The sequence below is a fragment of the Eubalaena glacialis genome, chromosome 10 (genome assembly GCF_028564815.1).
Source record: "Eubalaena glacialis isolate mEubGla1 chromosome 10, mEubGla1.1.hap2.+ XY, whole genome shotgun sequence".
Lineage (NCBI taxonomy): Eukaryota > Metazoa > Chordata > Mammalia > Artiodactyla > Balaenidae > Eubalaena > Eubalaena glacialis.
Window position 1 is genome coordinate 50,876,797 of NC_083725.1, and position 12,562 is coordinate 50,889,358.

A 12,562-nucleotide genomic window follows, 5' to 3' on the forward strand; every position below is an offset into this window, starting at 1 on the left:
TTCATACACTGACTTACTTCTCCCCGCAACAGCTGATGCAGTGGTATCGTTGTTGTTATCTCTGCCTCACAGGAGAGGAACTGAGGCTCGGGGAAGTTGAGAAACTAGCCAGGGCCAGGCTGGTAGCCTGCCTCTCAGACACTGTGTGTGTGTACACATACTGGGTTACAAAGTAAAGTGTCTTTATCACTCTGCAAGTTGTGGTAAAAACAAAAGTTGGAAAGTTTCTGTTTGACAGACATCTGTACCTTTACTCTTATCCTCTCCCCCTCTCCAAGCTGCAGCCCCAATACTCTTTTACATTGCAAATTGGATGCTGCTGCTTCTCTGTAGCAAGGCCCCATGCTTTTAGGAGGGTGTGCAGTCTATGTGGTCACAAGGCCTGCCTGTGCAGCCTGGTCCTGCTGGCCTCCTGAGCCACGCAGCTCTTCCTGGCTCGAAGGCTTTGAGAACCCCTGGGGCCCCTGCCTGTGCTCCCATGACCTCTCAGACTCAGGCCCTGCATGACCTGCCCCCATGGTACCCTGGACTGCCAAGTTCCCAGCACCTACTACATCTATAAAGAAATAGTTCCTTGCTCACTTGATGTCTGTCTGGGGTCCAGGGGTGCAGAGACTGGCATGCAGTCCCAGCCCCGAGGACAGTGTCTGGCATGTCAGTCAGTGAATGCTCACTGGGTGTTCCGTTAGCTATGGGCGGTGAAGAAAGGTGGAGCCTCGTGTTTGGCTTGAAGAGCTGTCGGTCCACGTCTGTTGGGTGGGCTCTCAAATCCCCATGGGGGTGGGCAGTGTGGTCGTCGAGTGAAAGAGTGCTGGGCCTCACATCAAGAGATAGGGGTCCTGGCTACACCACTTCTTTGCATTTCAGCCCTGAGACGTAAAATGGGGGTGGTGACAGTGTACCCATCCATATCCTGGCTGATTATGACAATCAGGGGAGATAAATTGTGTGTGAAAGTTACATGACAGCGGTGTTGGCTGTTTCGGAAGGTGGTGGTTTGACTTTTTCTCCCTCCTTACTTGGGACTTCTAGTGCTTGGCATGTCCCTTTGTGATTGGAGAGGCCCTCGGGGCCTGGTGGTAACAGGCCCACAAGGTCAAGGGCAGGTCTCTCATCTGTTGAGTGAGTGTAGCCCTGGGCCAAAGCCATTCAAATTCCTTCTTTAAGCTCACATATTGGTGATTTTTCAAACCATCATCCTTGACCTTGGGAGCTTTCTGGCTTAGAGTAGTGTAGTGTCAACTCTGTATTCTACATAGGCCCTGAAATCATAACTACAGTGAGAATAATTACAGCTTGTGTTTATTGAGCATCTGTCACATGCCAGCTGCATGCTCAGTTCACTTTTCTCTCACCAACTTTGGGAAGTCAGTGGTGGACTCCCAATCTTGCTGAAGAGGAAACTGAGGCCCAGTTCGAGCAACTTGCCAAGCTCTTCTAGTTGAGTTCTTTAGAGCACACCATTCTCATTTTAGTTATAACTATCCTATTGATTATTTGTTTTGTTTTTGTGTTTTTGACTTAGAAAATAATGACTCTAAGCTCCTTGAGAGCAAATTTTAATAGCTGTCTTTTGTCTGTTCTCTGTGGTCTGTGTTCTTGATTGGCATAATCCACCTTTTCCTGGGTGAGACTCTGGTTGTCCAGGCGAGCATTTCCGTTCCAGTGGTGGACTCCGCACGGGCCGCCTTCCTCTCCAGGTGCTTCCTGCACCCTCTGCCCCCCTCCCCTGTGGCGGAGTGGATAGATTGCACGCCCTGGAAATGGGAGCTGATTTTCTCTCCTCCCTACTTCTTTTTATTTCTAAAGGCTTCTGTTCATCTTCTCTGGGCTGCATTCATTTTCCCTCTTTACTGCTACAGTTTATTGCTCTCTACTGGCTCCTTTATTTTTATTTTTCAGACTTGCCCAAAATGCATCTTGATTTTGGTATCTTTCGATTTTTAAAGCCCTGTACTCTGTTACTGATGATTTCCCTCATTTTGCAGTATTCTAGTTGGTTGCAAGTCTATTTTGCAAGACCCTGCTTCTTTAGCTTCCATCGTTAAATTTTAATACTTTTCTGTTCTTACTCTTTTATAGAAATTTATATTTCATTTTTTAGATTGTAGTAATGGACCTTCAGTGTCCTACAGTTTGACTTCCCATCAGACTGACTTGCTTTTAGAATCATAAGTTCATGGAGCAGAGGGCAGCTTTATGTTGTCCTTGATCTTTCTTTAGAAGGCAGATCTGCCCGTGTCACTTTGGTGCTCTACACCCCTTCTCTGGCTCTTGTCGGATCAGTTCTGAACCCCTCATCACAGTGACTAGCCCTCTCCTGCTGCCTCTTCACCCTTCCCTCCTCACCACCCACGACCGGCAGCTCTCCAACTTCTCGTTTCAGGACCCCTTTAAAAATTCTTAAAAACTAGTGAGATCCTCAAAGAGCTTTTAGTTATGTGGATTATATTTAGCAATATTTACAATATTAGCAATCGAAATTGAAAAGATTTTAAAGTATTCATTAAATTAGTTTAAATATAGCAATAATAAACCCATTAATAACACAAATAACACTTTTAATGAAAAATAACTGTTTCTAAAGCAAAAAACATTTAATGAGAAGGGCGCCATTGTTTTACTTTTTTCCAGGTATCTTTAATGTCTGCCTTAATGGAAGACAGCTGGATTCTCATCAATGCTTTTGCCTTCATTCTGTTGCAGTATGTTGTGTTGGTTGAACGGTATGAAGAAAATAGAGCCTTGCACGGAATGTAGTTGGAAAAGGGAGGAATGTTTAATAACCTTTTCAGTTAATTGTGGATAGTCTTTGAAACTACATCGGAGCTTGACAAGTGATAGTTTCTTAAAGGTTTGTTGCAGCATAGAATCTGAAACCATATATCAATGAACTTCTCATATTCTGTTACATTAAAATCTTTTGGTCTGTCTTGCACTTTAAAAGGATCTTTTATGCATTTTGTAACATCATGCATGACTTATTTGGATAATATCACGTTTGTTAATGTCACTGCTGCTGTCCTCTGAAAAGCCAAGTACTGAGATGCTCTAAAGCTCACAGTGGCCAATACAAGTTTTTCCAAATTTTAATGTTTGCTTGAAAGCTCAAATTTTTCTTTAGCAACAGATACTGTCAGTTTTCCTTGAAATAACAAGCTCACTTTATTCCTTCTAAAAATACCCAAATCTGAGTCACCGTAGTTTTTCTGTCAGTCATTCTTTCAGTTTAAAATGGTGTTCGGTGGAAAGGAGTGGCTAATTCAGCTTGCAGCTCAGTTGTACGAGTGCTTTTTCTTCCCACCAACCAACCACCATACTTTGGCTTGTAGCCGAAGTGCTTTATGAGTGCTTCTCATTTTGTCACAAGGGATTTTAAAAAGATGTGTACTCGAGGTTAATATTTAACGAAATTAATCATTTTTACTGCTTCATTAGGGTATTCTTAGATGAAATTGACCTTTTTTTTTTTTTAAACCGCGAAAGTATGGCAGTAGAGAGCACAATGACTACTAATACAGTCAGATGCCACTGCCTTGATTCTTGCTAAGGCACCAGCAGTTTTCCCCACCATTGTTTTTGCACCATCAGTGAAAATATCACACTGTTGAAGATAGTTTTGACCTGGCAGCACCCTCCGAGAGGGTCTTGGACCATACTTTGCAAACCACTGGAGAAGAACAAACTGTCTTCATTCCTCTGCATACATTGGACGCTCTTGCTTCCCGTCTGCCTGGAACACTCTCTCCCTTCTTGTGTCTAAGTGTGTAGATATTCACATATGTATGTATGTTATGTATGTATACATGCATATATGTGCATGTGTCTGTCTGTCACTTCAGTTAATATTGGTTGTACTTATCATGTGCTCGTGGGTCTCTTCCAGTAGACGGTAGGCTGAGCCAGGTTTCATAGTTATCTTGGGTGGCAGTAGCACCAAGTACCATGCCTATTAAATGTTAACTTGTTTAATGTTGCCTATCTTCATCATCATCATATTATTATCATTTCAAGGGCTTAATAAATGTTTTTTGAACAAATGAAGAATTTGTGTTAGTATTTTCCCAGGGTTTCCTTAGGACATTCGTTCTCTGATACCAGTAAGTGTTAATCATGAAAGGGCATCTGTGGTCAAGTTGATTTGGGAAGTTCAAGTAGATATTTAATTGAAAGCTTTCCCATATTCTTTATTATATAATATGCATTGTGAATTTCTAAGGGAGATGGGAGGCTACAGAATGTAATATTTCTCCAGTTGAATAGCACGTGAACCTTCTTTTCTTGGTATATCTCATAGGATTAGTTTCCTTGGAATTTTCTTTGGGAAATAATTGTGTAGACTGGCTTTTCCGTTTTTACAGATTATTAAATTGATTACCCGTGTTTATTCATGCATTAATTTATACCTCAGATATTTAACGAGTACTTCTTAAGGTTAGACGCTGGTAGATTTAGGCATACAATGGCAAGCAAAAAGAAAAAAACAGACTTTGAGAAAGTAGTAATACACTATTTGTGTGAAGTAGATGGTTAAGTGGGAGATTCAAGTATCATCAAGTGATCACCCGAAATTACAAGTGTTGTGTTGATGGTATGTTGGAAGGTACAGCTATCTGTTGGTATCCAGGAGAGATTGGTTACAGGACTCCCGCAGATACCAAAATCCCCAGATGCTCAAGTTCCTTGTATAAAATGGCATAATATTTGCATATAACCTCTACACATCCTCCTGTATACTTTAAATCATCTCTAGATTACTTATAATACCTAATACAATGTAAATGCTATGTAAGTAGTCGTAAATACAATGTAAATGCTTTGTAAATAGTTGCCAGTGTGTGGCAAATACGTTTTGCTTTTTGGAACATTCTGGACATTTTTTTTCTTTTTTCGAATATTTTTGGTCTGTGGTTGTCAAATCGGTGGATGTGGAACCTGCAGAGACAGAGGGCGGACTGTACACAGTGCTAAACCGTTTGCTTTTTGTTTTTTTCATTCTCAAAGCTCTGCCGGGCCTGTTTAGGTATCCCTCCCAGCATTTTGCTACTGCTGGCATCCCTGTGATCCAAAAGACTGATGAAGAAGCTCAGTAATGATGGGGGCCGTTTGCCCAGCCGTATCATCTGAGAGTATAGCGTGTTGGAGATAGGGTCTTTTAAAATGTGAGCCAACCTCTTCTTAGTACCTGGCACATAGTAAGTGCTTTTATATGTTGATTGGCTGGACGAAGAGTGAATAAATGTGCTCAGAGACTAAAGGATAAACCCCACGCTGTGGTCCCATTACTCCAGTGCCCGAGCTTGCTGCGCCGTACAGGGTGGGCTGAATAAAGCTGTATATATGCTTTTCATGCCCCGCGGCTCTGACCTGGCCCATGTTGGAGGGAATCAGTGACTCTTACCTTCTCTGCCCCAAAAAACAACACACGAAGCACATCCTCCTTTTTCTGTTTTGATCCAGTTCTGCCCATACGTTGCGGGAAAATGTTAATACATTCTTTATACGAAAATATTTAATCAAAGGATGTGATGTTGATACAGTAAAATTGGCCTTTGGTCCTCTGACTGCCTGGACAGACGATAGCAGGAGGGTTTTGCAACACAATAGGCTTGGACTCCGGACTTCGGTAAGAAGATTAAGCCGCTGTTTAATGTGATGATTCATTCTGTGAAGTCACCTACAGAGAAATCAAACATTTCCATGCTTATTAACCAGAGCTCTTGGTTTTTGGTGTGTGGCCCACACCACTTTGGGCTGGATGCGCTCTGGGAATGCATAAAGACCTCCCTCTGGTCCTTCCTCCCCACTGCCACGTGTGGATAGAGAGACAGGAAAACATGTAGCAGCTCAGATTATCCTCTTGTTTCAAAGCCTGAAACTTCTTCAGCCACTTCATGTTCCTGCCAGAGTCTGAAAACTAATAGGCTTTAGAGAGGTGGAGGGTTGAGTGGAGTCACTTAGGGAATGGAATGCACCTGGGTGGCTGATTTTTCAGGTGGTGTTCTGAAACTGAATTAAGAAAATTCTCAGGGAGTTTTCTTGATTTCTAATTTTTATGATTGAGTTAGAGTTGCAGAAGTATGATGAGTTGCTAATTAAAAAAAATTTTTTTTTCGTTTCTTTGTAAAAGGAATTCACGTTAATTGTAGAAATTTGGAAAAATATCAAAAGGCATAATGGTGAAAATTACCCATAATTCTAGTATTCAGAGATAATCACTACAAAACGTTTTGTTGTATTTGCATGCATTTTTATATGCATAATTAAGATCATTGTGTATAAATTTTGATTTCTACTTTTCCCATTTAACATATGAATATTTTATCTTGCATTGAGAGCAGTACAGCATGGGAGCTTGTGTTAGTTTCCTGTGACTGCAAATTTCCACAAACTGGGTGGCTTAAAACCACAGAAATATATTCACTCAGTTCTGGAGGCCAGAAGTCTGAACCAAGGTATAAGGATTGTACTCCCTGTGGAAGCTCTAGGAGAGAATCCATTCCTTGACCCTCTCAGTTTCTGGTGGCTGCTGGCATTCCTTGGCTTGTGGCCCTATCTCTCTGTACCTATACCTGCCTCTGTTTTCACATGCCTTTCTTGTGTGTGTGTGCGTGTGTGTGTGTGTGTGTGTGAGATCTCCCTCTGTCTCTCTCTGAGAGCATTTGTGATGTGTGTGTGTGTGTGTGTGTGATCTCCCTCTGTCTCTCTCTGAGAGCATTTGTGATGGCATCTAGGACCCACCCAATGATCGAGGATATCTCTCCTTCTTAAGATTCTTCATCTGCAGAGATGCCTTTTCTATCGAAGGTAGCACATACAGGTTCTAGGGTTAGGACCTGTTATCTTTGGGGCCATCACTGTATTCAGACTATCACAGGATTTAAGAGTATGGACTTTTTTTTTTTTTTTTTTAGCTTCTGATGGTCTGCTTTATTTAATATCATGTTAATGTATGTTTTCTTCAATGGATATATTTTTTTTCTTTTTCAAATTCTTTTCCCATTTAGGTTGTTACATAATATTGAGCAGAGTTCCCTGTGTTCTACAGTAAGTCCTTGTTGGTTATCCATTTTAAATATAGCAGTGTGCACATGTCAATCCCACACTCCCTAACTATCTCTTCCCCGCACTGTTCCCCCCTGGTAACCATAAGTTCATTCTCTAATTCTGTGAGTCTGTTTCTGTTTTGTAAATAAGTTCATTTGTATCATTTCTTTTTAGATTCCACATATAAGTGATACCATACGATATTTCTCTTTCTCTGTCTGACTTACTTCACTCAGTATGATAATCTCTGGGTCCATCCATATTGCTGCAAATGGCATTATTTCATTCTTTTTAATGGCTGAGTAATATTCCATTGTATATATGTACCACATCTCCTTTATCCATTCCTCTGCTGATGGACATTTAGGTTGCTTCCATGTCTTGGCTATTGTAAACAGTGCTGCAGTGAACATTGGGGTACATGTATCCTTTCCTTTACCTGGGGTGTCCGTTGCCATCTGGTCTTACCCGGGCTCCTGGGCTGCAGAGGAAGAGCTGGGGTCTCAACTGAGTGAGAGGCAGGGCAGTGGTTTTTTTCTCCAGCAGTGAACTGATATGAGTGTACAGTGCACAACAGGTATAACTGGTCACACATGAATTCCACAGTATCCAAACCAGTTGTAGTCGGCGGTATGGTGGCCCCAAAGATGGGTTTTGCTCTTTACGTTTTCTTATATTATTGTTGTATATTTAAGTTTGGTTCTAATATGCTATTGGATTCGGTTTGCTAGTATTTTGTTGAGTATTTGATTAGAAAGAACTCTTGAGAATGAGGAGATTTTACATTGGCTTCATTTATTCTTTTATGTGTGTCCCTACTCATATCAGGGCCCTGGGAGGCAGAAATTGAGAAGCAGCTTATGTATTTTGTATACCTGTGTTAGGAAATGTAGTATATCCTGTTGCTCCCTCCCTCCAGGGTGATCTCCCTTAAACCACATCATTATGTTGCCTTGGCAACTGCTATTTGTTATGCTTTTCTTTTCAGAAAAAGTTGTGTAACCTTTTCCAAATAAGGTCCAAGTAATGTGACCTTATTTGGAAAAACGGTCTTTGTAGATGTAATTAAGATAAGGATTTTCTTTTAAAAAAGAAATTAAGGTTTTATTCTAATGAGAGTCCACCAAGATTTCTACCCAAGAAGTGACATGATTTAATTAGCATTGCTTAAAGATCTTGTTGTTCTTTCTTTTTTTTTTGGCACTGCCATGCGGCATGTGGGATCTTAGTTCCCTGACCAGGGATGGAACCCGTGCCCCCTGCAGTGGAAGCTCGGAGTCTTAAGCACTGGACTGCCAGGGATGTCTCAAGATAAGGATTTTTGAGATGAAGTCATCTTGGATTCTCTAGTGGGCCCTAAATGCGATGACAAGTGTCCTTATAACAAAGAAGAAGAAAGAGATTTTACACACACACACACATGCACACACGCACACACACACACAGAGAAGGCAGTGAAGTGGAGGAGTGGTGTGGCCCCAAGCCAAGGAAAGCCAGCAGACACCAGAAGCTGGAAAAGACAGGGAGCAGTTTCTTCCCTAGAGTCTCTGGAGGGAGTGTGGCCCTGCCGATGCCTTGATTTCAGGCTTCTGGCCCCCAGAACTGTGACAGAATAAATTTCTGTTGTGTTATGCCACCCAGTTTGTGGTTATTTATTATGGCATCTGCAGGAAACTTGTACACCAGTCTGTGCTCTGTTCAACAAGACAGTTCCACTGATCGTGTGCTTGGCTGTGTAGCAATGTCATAAGCAGTAAAAGCTTCAAAGCTGCTCTTAATTTCTGTACTTATTGTGAGCCAACAGCAAAGAGGTGGTGGATGGCACTGGTTTGCAGACCACCCTCTGAGTGCCACAGGTCCTGTCTCCCTCCCTGGTTTTGTGGACAAGGAAACTGAGGCCCGGAGAGGAGAAAGTGGGGCTGAGTTTAGAGCACAGGTGCCTCTGCTGCTTGGAATGGACCGATAGGATGTGGCACCAGCCTCCCGGGGGCCAGGTCTGGGGTGAGCGGACAGGATTGCTGCTCTTCAGCCTGTCCTGCAGGCCCGCTGGTGTCCCTGTGGCTGTTCTGCACCCTGCAGAGTGAAAGTTGATGCTCCAATGAGCCCCTGGAGCACTGAGCTGCCTAGAAGGCCCAGAAGCCAGGAGATACTTGTGAAGCCTTTGCTGCAGCTAATGAGCCAAGAGAAGCAGGCAAAGCACCCTGTCAAGGGTAAAAGTCACAGCTTGCTGTCGACTTAATTTCTAGCTGACTGCTTTAGTCTTTGTGGTTTGGGTCATATTTTCTCTCTGTAGCCCAATTTTAACATTCTACATTTTCGGAGGGGTAATTATCTCTTAGAGAATATGGGATTAGACTACAGTCATCTTGACTCTTAATGCTGCTTGAATAAAGTCCATCCAACTTAACCTGGCATTCAGACCCCCTGAAGAACCTTCTACTCTCCAGCCCTGCCTCCCAGCCCTCTGTTTCACACACCCTCATCTTTGAACTTCACGAAAACCATGCTCCCTAGTAGAGGGGACTAGAAGGTGTTAGAGTCTTGAAGCCCTATAGTAGGTGAGTTCATGGTTGACCAACTCAAGAACCAATGGAAAAATAGGTCAAGGGGATAGAGGGCATAAATCTTTCAAGATCTCAGGGGAAAAAAATGTTCACATTTACTAAAGTAGACTCTAAAGGCGGCACAAACAGCTAGTACCAGTCACTAGCATATGAGCTAAGTCATCTGGTCTACCATCCGGCTCAATTGAGCCACCAGATGACTGTAGCCACATGAGTAAGCCAGAAGAAAAACCACCCCGCTGAGCCCAGCACTAATTGGTGACCCACAAACCATGAGTAAATAAAATGTTTATTGTTTAAGACAAAAAAAAGCACAGCACAGTAAATCAAGATTTATCCTTGAGTTATTACATTTCTCTTTTTAGTAATGATAGGCATCGTATAGTTACTCAATTATTCCTTACTTGCTATAGACACTTTCAGAGTCTCCCACCTTTGTATTTCATTGAAATTCTTATTTTGTTTTGTTATGGATAGTACCCATATTAAGAGCCCCTTTTCCCCAGTATCTGGGTCTCCATCTTAATATTTAATACTCCTGGGATTTTATGAATTATTTGTTGGATTTACTCTCTGGGTTTCCCACATCTCTTCCTTTCCTCTCAGGTATTATGGGACAGTAGTTCAGAGGCCCAGGTCACTCCCTCTCATCTTTTATCTTTCCCAAGGCTTTGTTTCAGAAGCCTTTATTTCTTCACCCTCTGCTTGTGTTTGTTTTTTTAGTCCCAACCCTGGATCTCTTATTTTTAAATAAGTAATTTTTGTTTGCAAGGAACAGAAATGCTCTCAAGCCAGCTGTAGTTAGCAGAGGGTCTGCTGCAGGAATCTCAGGAATGCAGGGAGCAGGCTGGAGCAGGAAGGCTCCTCTAGTTCAAGGGCTGTGCAGTCCTGTTCATCTCGCGTGTGTGTGTGTGTGTGTGTGTGTGTGTGTGTGTGTGTATGTGTGTGATTCTCTGGATCAGGGCTCACTGCTGCCTGCCTAAGTTTGCATGTTTTTATTCTCAAATGAGGAAAGAAGGAAGGGAGGGAGGCAGTATGGCTGCTGGAAACACACCAGTCACTCGGGGGAGGGGGGTGACTGACGCGAACGGACTTGGCGGGGGTGTCACAAAAAAGAGGTCTGTGGAGGGTAGTCCCACCAAACCTATTATACCTCTTTTTCTGATTTCTCAACAGGCATAACCCAAAGTCACCTCTCCTGGAAATCAGTTTGCTGAAACTATTGAAACAGCAGTTCTTGAAGAAAAGGTAAATAGAAGTGAATTTGTGTCTACTAAAATTCTCTTAAGAGGGAAACCCATGTTTGGAGGGTTGACCATCCCTGTTGTTCCTTAAACACACCCAGTTCTGTATGTATTATTTTACCTTCCTCTGTCTGGCCAAGTTCCTAGTCATCCCTCAAGGCCTTTATCAAGTGCTGCCTGCTTTTGAACCCCACAATACTCTCTCCTTCTTACTGACACGTATCCCAACGGGCTTTACATTACCATTCGTGCCCCTCCTCTGACCGTTCTCCTGTGGCTGTATGGAATGTAGGCGCCCCTTCTCTGTGACCCCCACCCCATCGTAGCACTTCCACACTTGATTATAGTTGCCTGTTTGCGTGTTTTCCCCAGTTACTTCCTCGAGACATATCTGAATTGTGCCTTGGACATAGTAGATGCTCCATAAACGTTTATTGAATTAACAGTGAATTGGCCTCCATTCTAGATGGTCAGCTCCCATGTGGATTCACTTTGTACCTCCACCACTCCACCCTTGTAGGGCCTGTACTATAAATCCTTCTCAAATCGATTCTGTTCTTTGAGCATTCATCAGAAATTGTTAATCTTCTCTAGTTGTCCTTTGTGTTTTGGCGGTTGGTGAAATGAAGCAAAGCTTTTATATCTAGTTTTTATTTTTCATGGGCAATTTGGGTCCCTGTTAAGAGCAGTAATCCAGAAGCGGGAGGGGAAGGGAGGTGACAGGCGGGTCAGGGAACCAGTGATGGTGGGAGCATGGCTCCCCACCCTGCCTCTGCCTCCCTGTGGTTGGTGTTGAATGGGATTACTCGAGGTGGGGTTTGGTCATGCCCCTCTTGTCTGCTGGATGGCAGACCCCCTCCCCCATCCATCCATCCATCCATCCATCCATCCATCCATCCATCCGTATGATCTTCCGAGCTACCTCAATCAACAGGCAGTTGCATCTGAACCCACCTCCCTGCTCCAAACCTTTTTTGCTTTAAATCATTGAGTCAGCAGATTCCTTTTCTCACCTGCTTTTACTGCACCTGCTGAATATCCCGAAGACATTCCTCACTAATGTAGGAATGTCATGTAATGTTATCTGTTTTGTTGGTCACCATCCTCTTAAGAGGACTTGTCCCAGCCTTTCCTACCTGACAGTAACCAGCAGTTGTCTCTTCCATTTGAGGAGTTCTTCTCCTTTTAGAGGGTGCTTCTACACACAGCACCAGAGTTTCTTCTCCCACCAATTCTAGGAAACAGGCAGGGGCAAACAGTAACTTCCCGTTTCAGTAAACAGGCTCAGAGCAGCTAGGCGTCCTGCATGAGGCCACGTCGCCAATGCGAATGGCGTCTGGTTTTTCTCTCCCTGCACCATCTTGCGCGTTCCCCTTGGAAGCAGCCGCTGCTGTCACAGAACCCAGGGGCTCTGTCTCACCCACTCCAGTGTTCCTCTCAGTGGGGGGAGCTTTGGCCTGCTGTGGAGAGATGCCGTCTGACCCTGGTGTTTCCCCCACCCCCAGCCAGGCCGCTTTCTTGAAAAAGTAGGTCTCTTCCTCCCGAGACCTTCCAATCAGTCTTATAAGTTTTATTTTGGTTGGGGCTTATTTAAATGCAGGAAATTTAATTAGTTTACATGAATGCTGTGCTGTCTTACCCTAGGAATACATAGGAAGACACTAACAGGGGCTAGAGCAGCTTAATCTAGCTGTATCTAATGATTTT

General features: G+C 43.2%; 1 long non-coding RNA gene across 1 annotated transcript in view; it reads left to right on the forward strand.

Moving 5' to 3' along the window:
- The window catches only part of LOC133099202 (uncharacterized), a 67,536-nt gene that overhangs the window by 37,334 nt on the left and 17,640 nt on the right, over positions 1–12,562 (forward strand). The window contains exon 2 of the long non-coding RNA XR_009702299.1: positions 10,788–10,859. This is a non-coding gene — a long non-coding RNA (uncharacterized LOC133099202). The remainder of the gene's footprint in view (positions 1–10,787; positions 10,860–12,562) is intronic.